We start from the raw sequence: 7,332 nt of genomic DNA, 5'->3' as shown, positions 1-7,332 counted from the left end.
AGACAGGATTATGTTGAGGCACAGATCTGGGGAAGGGTACCAAAAAAATTATATTGAAGGTGCCCAAGAACACAGTGGCCTCCAACATTCTTAAATGGAAGAAGTTTGGAACCACCAAGACTCTTCCTAGAGCTGGCCGCCCGGCCAAACTGAGCAATCGGGGGAGACCGGCCTTGGTCAAGGAGGTGACCAAGAACCAGATGGTCACTCTGACAGAGCTCCAGAGTTCCTCTGTGGAGATGGGAGAACCTTCCAGAAGGACAATGATCTCTGCAGCACTTCACCAAGCAGGCCTTTATGGTGGAGTGGCCAGACGGAAGCTACTCCTCAGTAAAAGGTACAGTTGAAGTCGGAAGTTTACATTCACTTAGGTTGGAGTCATTAAAACTCGTTTTGCAACCACTCCACAAATTTCTTGTTAACAAACGATAGTTTTGGCAAGTCGGTTAGGACATCTATTTTGTGCATGACACAAGCCATTTTTCCAACAATTGTTTTCAGACAGATTATTTCACTTATAATTCACTGTATCACAATTCCAGTGGGTCAGATGAACGTACTTTGGTGCGAAAAGTGCAAATCAATCCCAGAACAACAGCAAAGGACCTTGTGAAGATGCTGGAGGAAACAGGTACAAAAGTATCTATATCCACAGTAAAACGAGTCCTATATCGACATAACCTGAAAGGCCGCTCAGCCAGGAAGAAGCCACTGCTCCAAAACCGCCATAAAAAAGCCAGACTACGGTTTGCAACTGCACATGGGGACAAAGATTGTGCTTTTTGGAAAAATGTCCTCTGGTCTGATGAAACATAAATAGAACTGTTTGGCATAATGACCATCATTATGTTTGGAAGAAAAAGGGGGAGGCTTGCAATCCGAAGAACACCATCCCAACCGTGAGGCACGGGGGTGGCAGCATCATGTTGTGGGGGTGCTTTGCTGCAGGAGGGACTGGTTCACTTCACAAAATAGATGGCATCATGAGGATTGAAAATTATGTGGATATATTGAAGCAACATCTCAAGACATCAGTCAGGAAGTTAAAGCTTGGTCGCAAATGGATCTTCCAAATGGACAATGACCCCAAGCATACTTGGCAATAAAGTCAAGGTATTGGAGTGGCCATCACAAAGCCCTGACCTCAATCCTATAGAAAATGTGTGTGTAGAACTGAAAAAGCGTGTGCGAGGAAGGAGGCTTACAAACCTGACTCAGTTATACCAGCTCTGTCAGGAGGAATGGGCCAAAATTCACCCAACTTATTGTGGGAAGCTTGTGGAAGGCTACCCGAAACGTTTGACTGAAGTTAAACAATTTAAAGGCAATGCTACCAAATACTAATTGAGTGTATGTAAACTTCTGACCCACTGGGAATGTGATGAAAGAAATAAAAGCTGAAATAAATCATTCTCTCTACTATTATTCTGACATTTCACATTCTTAAAATAAAGTGGTGATCCTAACTGACCTAAGACAGGGAATTTTTACTTGGATTAAATGTCAGGAATTGTGAAAAACTGAGTTTAAATGTATTTGACTAAGGTTTATGTAAACTTCCAAATTCAACTGTACATGACACCCCGCTTGGAGTTTGCCAAAAGGCACCTAAAGACTCTCAGACCATGAGAAACAAGATTCTCTGGCCTGATGAAACCAAGATTGAACTCTTTGGCCTGAATGCCAAGTGTCACGTCTGGAGAAAATCTGGCACCATCCCTATGGTGAAGCATGGTGGTGGCAGCATCATGCTGTGGGGATGTTATTCAGCAGCAGGGATTGGGAGATTAGTCAGGATCGAGGGAAAGATGAACGGAGCAAAGTACAGAGAGATGAAAACCTGCTCCAGAGCACTCAGGACCTCAGACTGGGGCGAAGGTTCACCTTCCAACAGGACAACGACCCTAAGCACACAGCCAAGACAACACAGGAGTGGCTTCAGGGACAAGTCTCTGAATGTCCTTGAGTGGCCCAGCCAGAGCCCGGACTTAAACCCGATCGAACAACTCTGGCGAGGCCGTAAAATAACTGTGCAGCGACGCTCCCCTCTAACCTGACAGAGCTTGAGAGGATCTGCAGAGAAGAATGGGAGAAACTCCCCAAATACAGGTGTGCCAAGCTTGTAGCGTCATACCCAAGAAGACTTGAGGCTGTAATCGCTGCCAAAGGTGCTTCAACAAAGTACTGAGTAAAGGGTCTGAATACTTATGTAAATTTAAGTTTTTTATTTTTAATACATTTGCATAAATGTTTTTGCGTTTTCATAATGGGGTATTGTGTGTAGATTGATATGGTGAATGAAAAAAAGTATAATAATTTAGAATAAGGCTGTAACGTAACAAAATGTGGGAAAAGTCAAGGGGTCTGAATTCTTTCCGAATGCACTGTATGTTTCTCAATGCTTTTCTCCAGCAGTGACTCTCACCTAGAGTGGGTGGAGCTAAGGGGTCAGAGGTCAGCGCAAATGAAACTGACAGAGGGAGAGGTCAGGGGGTGGGGGAGGGAGGAAGGAGAGAAAGGAATTGAGGGGAGAGGAGGGGGTTAAACCCCCTACAGAAATGGAGCAAAAAGTTAATATCCTGGCTGGCCTCGAGTATTAACTTAGGGTTAAACTACTATGGCCTTCTGCTTTAATGAACAACAGCCCAATAGAGAAGCTACAAGTTCGCCCTAACCACTGGTCCAGGCTCAACCTATGGTTCAGGTTAGGAATGGGGTTAGTTAGGGTTATTTGAACTGAAATCTGTGGTTTTAGCTTGAGTACAGCCACAGCACCATTGTTACTTAGGAATGCTTTAGGGTTAGGTCGGCCATATTGGATTAATTTGAGGGCGAATAAAGTCCCATTTAGGTGCCAGTAGTTCGAAGCCATTTCTGTTCCTCCAGTGTTCCACCGCAGGCTTTCACTTGTCATAGAAGTCCTAGCTGCACAAACATGCAGTCCTGCACACACCATTCCCCAAACACACACCTCCGGTCTGTAAACCGTGCCCCAGGCGAGGGTGTGTCCCAGTGTGGCTCAGGAGGCCCCTGGCATATATAAAGATGAAGGTGCAGAGGCACGGCGTCATGCATGCGCCCCCAGAACCGTCGCACCTCCCTCTTTTAAAACCCCACTCTGTGATTTTGATTTGACAGTCATTTTTGATCCTGTAAAATGCTGTTTTATTGTTTTTCGAATTACGTTCTGGACCTTTTTTAAGTGTTTGGAAATCACTGGGTCCTCTAGTGCAGGAAGCTGAGGTTTTGCTGTTGGAAAGAAAGACTCATGTCTGTCGTGTTAAAAATCAAAATAGGGACACCGCATGGGAACGTTTATCTCCGCGATGGCACTTCAATCTAATTAACATGGAGTACGGATATGACTGGGATTAAAGCTGCTAACTAACACGTGGGGTGTGTGTGTGTGTGTGTGCGTGCGTGCGTGTGTGTGTGCGTGTGTGTGTGTGTGTGTGTGGTGTGTGTGTGTGTGTGTGTGTGTGTGTGTGTGTGTGTGTGTGTGTGTGTGTGTGTGCGCGTGTGTGTGTGTGTGTGTGTGTGTGTGCGCGTGTGTGTGTGTGTGTGTGTGTGTGTGTGGAATGTGTCTGTAACACACGTGTTTATTGCATGTGTGTGGGTACAAGATCCGTGTGGTAGCTCAGTTGGGAGCGTTCCCGACTGTCAGAGTAGCCGTGTTGCATATGTTCAATCAAAGCCCACCCTTCACTGCTTCAGTTACCCAATGGAGGGAGAGAATTTAGTTCGGTACATGCCATATTTGGGTGCACTGTCTGAAAATATTACCCATCGTATTTGATGCGAAACACACCACGGACAACTTAAAAACATCCTAAAGGGTAGCTTCTTTCATAGTGTCAAAAGGAGTGCTCTACCTACGGAATAGGGTGCAATGGCAGACATGGTCTCTGTCTTCCTGACTTATATGAGATGTCTCCCGTGCCATTCTAAAAACGACGGCAGTCTTGATGAACAGTCTTCCATTCTCTCTTACGACGGCTTCTGGAAACAACATTCGTTTTGGGGGTAGAAAGTGATAGATTAAAAGGGTTGGTTGTGTTTGCCGAGATAAATTCATCTTTGCCTTTTGTGTTGACAATACATTATGTCCCAGTAGGCTTCCCATCTAAGCCGTGACATTTTCCCACAATATTGCACTAGTTAAACCAAGACTTAGGATTCTATAATAACTCAAGATAACTCTGAATGTAAACACACACACACACACAGCTTGTGTGCCCAGAAACATTAGAATCATAACCCTTGTCACTCTTCCTGTCCCCAAATCTCTCCTTTCATTATATTCTGTCTATCCTTGTCTACTTGTGTCTCTATGTATATCTGTCTCTATACCTTCTGTCTCTATGTATATCTGTCTCTATACCTTCTGTCTCTATACCTTCTGTCTATACCTTCTGTCTCTATACCTTCTGTCTCTATACCTTCTGTCTGTACCTTCTGTCTATACCTTCTGTCTCTATACCTTCTGTCTATACCTTCTGTCTATACCTTCTGTCTCTATACCTTCTGTCTATACCTACTGTCTCTATACATACTGTCTCTATACCTACTGTCTCTATACATACTGTCTCTATACATACTGTCTCTATACCTTCTGTCTCTATACATACTGTCTCTATACCTACTGTCTCTATACCTACTGTCTCTATACATACTGTCTCTATACCTACTGTCTCTATACCTACTGTCTCTATACATACTGTCTCTATACCTACTGTCTCTATACCTACTGTCTCTATACATACTGTCTCTATACCTTCTGTCTCTATACCTACTGTCTCTATACCTACTGTCTCTATACATACTGTCTCTATACCTACTGTCTCTATACATACTGTCTCTATACCTACTGTCTCTATACATACTGTCTCTATACCTACTGTCTCTATACCTACTGTCTCTATACATACTGTCTCTATACATACTGTCTCTATACATACTGTCTCTATACCTACTGTCTCTATACCTACTGTCTATACCTTCTGTCTGTACCTTCTGTCTGTACCTTCTGTCGGTACCTTCTGTCTGTACCATCTGTCTGTACCTTCTGTCTGTACCTTCTGTCTATACCTTCTGTCTGTACCTTCTGGCTGTACCTTCTGTCTGTACCTTCTGTCTGAACCTTCTGTCTGTACCTTCTGTCTGTTGCTTTGTTTTCCTCCCTCTGTCACTCTAATGCTGTACTATGCCTCTCTCTCTCTCTCTCTCTCTCTCTCTCTCTCTCTCTCTCTCTCTCTCTCTCTCTCTCTGTTCATCTTTAGAGGGATAGAGGGACGGGGGATGGAAGGATAGAGGGATGGAGGGATAGAGAGATGGAGGGATAGAGGTATGGGGGATAGAGGAATGGAAGGATAGAGAGATGGAGGGATGGGCGATGGAGGGATAGAGGGATGGGGGATATGGGGATGGAGGGATAGAGGGATAGAGAGATGGAGGGATGGGTGATGGAGGGATAGAGGGATGAGGGATAGAGGGATGGAGGGATGGGCGATGGAGGGATAGAGCGATGGGGGATAGAGGGATAGAGGGATGGAGGGATGGCCGTATCATTATCTGTTCCCCTACACAACACACACCATACAAACACACACACACAGCACAAACGTATTTAATACATAATGTGACACGTGAAAAAGCTTTCAGGAAAAAAATGACAGTGTTTGTTTAATCTGGCAGAAACACACAACAGGAGATGGAGGGATGGAGAGGATAGGAGAGAAAAGGGAAAAGACCATTCTGCACTTCGTCCCGCTTTCAAAACATAACGGTCAGTCGCGGAATTCTTTCAGCAACAGCCTGCCCTCTTTCTCTCTCTCTTTCTACTCCATCTCTTCCTCTTTCTATTCCATCTCTCTATCTTTCTACTCCATCTCTTTCTCTTTCTACTCCATCTCTCTCACGTTCTACTCCATCTCTTTCTCTTTCTACTCCATCTCTCTCTCTCTTTCTACTCCATCTCTTTCTCTTTCTACGCCATCTCTCTCTCTTTCTACTCCATCTCTCTCTCTTTCTACTCCATCTCTCTCTCTCTTTTTACTCCATCTCTCTCTTTCTACTCCATCTCTTTCTCTTTCTACTCCATCTCTCTCTCTTTCTACTCCATCTCTCTCTCTCTCTCTTTCTACTCCATCTCTCTCTCTCTCTCTTTCTACTCCATCTCTCTCTTTCTACTCCATCTCTCTCTCTTTCTACTCCATCTCTCTCTTTCTACTCCATCTCTCTCTTTCTACTCCATCTCTCTCTATTTCTACTCCATCTCTCTCTTTCTACTCCATCTCTCTCTCTACTCCATCTCTCTCTCTCTCTCTCTCTCTCTCTCTCTCTCTCTCTCTCTCTCTCTCTCTCTCTCTCTCTCTCTCTCTCTCTCTCTCTCTTTCCCCACACAGTCAATCAGCATTCAAAAAACACCCCACAGAGCCTCGATCTTCTCTCTGTCTCTCGCACGCACAGCTGTGTGTGGTTTGCATATCTGTTGTGAATCAGTGAATGAGTCTATGTGAGTCTGTGTGTTGTCTCTTTCTGTGATGTGTGTATTTCTACGCCATGTAAGAGTGTGTCTCTACAATCTGTAGACGTGGTCCCGTGTGGCTCAGTTGGTAGAGCATGGCGCTTGAAACGCCAGGGTTGTGGGTTCAATTCCCACGGGGGGACCAGGATGAATATGTATGAACTTTCCAATTTGTAAGTCGCGCGTCTGCTAAATGGCTTAAATGTAAATCTGGGAGTATTGTACTGTATGTGTGTATTGCTGTGTTGTTTGTGACTAATTATGTGTGTGTGTATCTCTCTGATTTGGCATTTTGTGTGTGTGCGCGTGCGCGCGCGCGCGCGTGTGTGTGCGTGTGTGTGCGTGTGTGTGTTGGTATTAATAGGCAAAGGAAACAGCTGGTGACTCTAATGCCCGTCCCTCCCACATCCTCAGGTCTACATTGCTCAGTGAGCTGACTACTGTACACACACTCCTCTCTTCCTCATCTCCTCCTCATCTGTTCTTCTCCTCCTGTCTTCCTCCAGGCAGAGAGAGAGAGAGAGAGAGAGAGAGAGAGAGAGAGAGAGAACGGGGAGAGAACGGGGAGAGAACGGGGAGAGAAGGAGCCGGGTTGAGCTCAACTAGTTCAATTAGCAGAGTGTACCCGACTAATTACTGCTGCAAGCCACACCACGCGTGAGGTTTAATATCCTGCTCTGCATGGCCGTATGTGTGCTTTTTGGGGATGCGGTTTGCAATACCCCAATGCTTTCTGGAGTGCATTCCTGCTCCCGATTCCACAGACACACACAGCAGTACTACTGTGTGCCATGGGTCGGCCCTGT

General features: G+C 45.1%; 1 non-coding gene across 1 annotated transcript; it reads left to right on the top strand.

The window, feature by feature from the left end:
- The first annotated feature begins 6,594 nt into the window (after positions 1-6,594).
- trnas-uga lies at positions 6,595-6,671 on the top strand. The gene has a single exon. It is a non-coding gene; the product is annotated as a tRNA-Ser (tRNA).
- Positions 6,672-7,332: the final 661 nt, after the last annotated feature.

This window comes from Salvelinus namaycush, chromosome 6 (assembly GCF_016432855.1).
Source record: "Salvelinus namaycush isolate Seneca chromosome 6, SaNama_1.0, whole genome shotgun sequence".
Lineage (NCBI taxonomy): Eukaryota > Metazoa > Chordata > Actinopteri > Salmoniformes > Salmonidae > Salvelinus > Salvelinus namaycush.
Note: the sequence above shows the minus strand (reverse complement) of the source record. Positions and strands in the feature narration are given on the sequence as shown.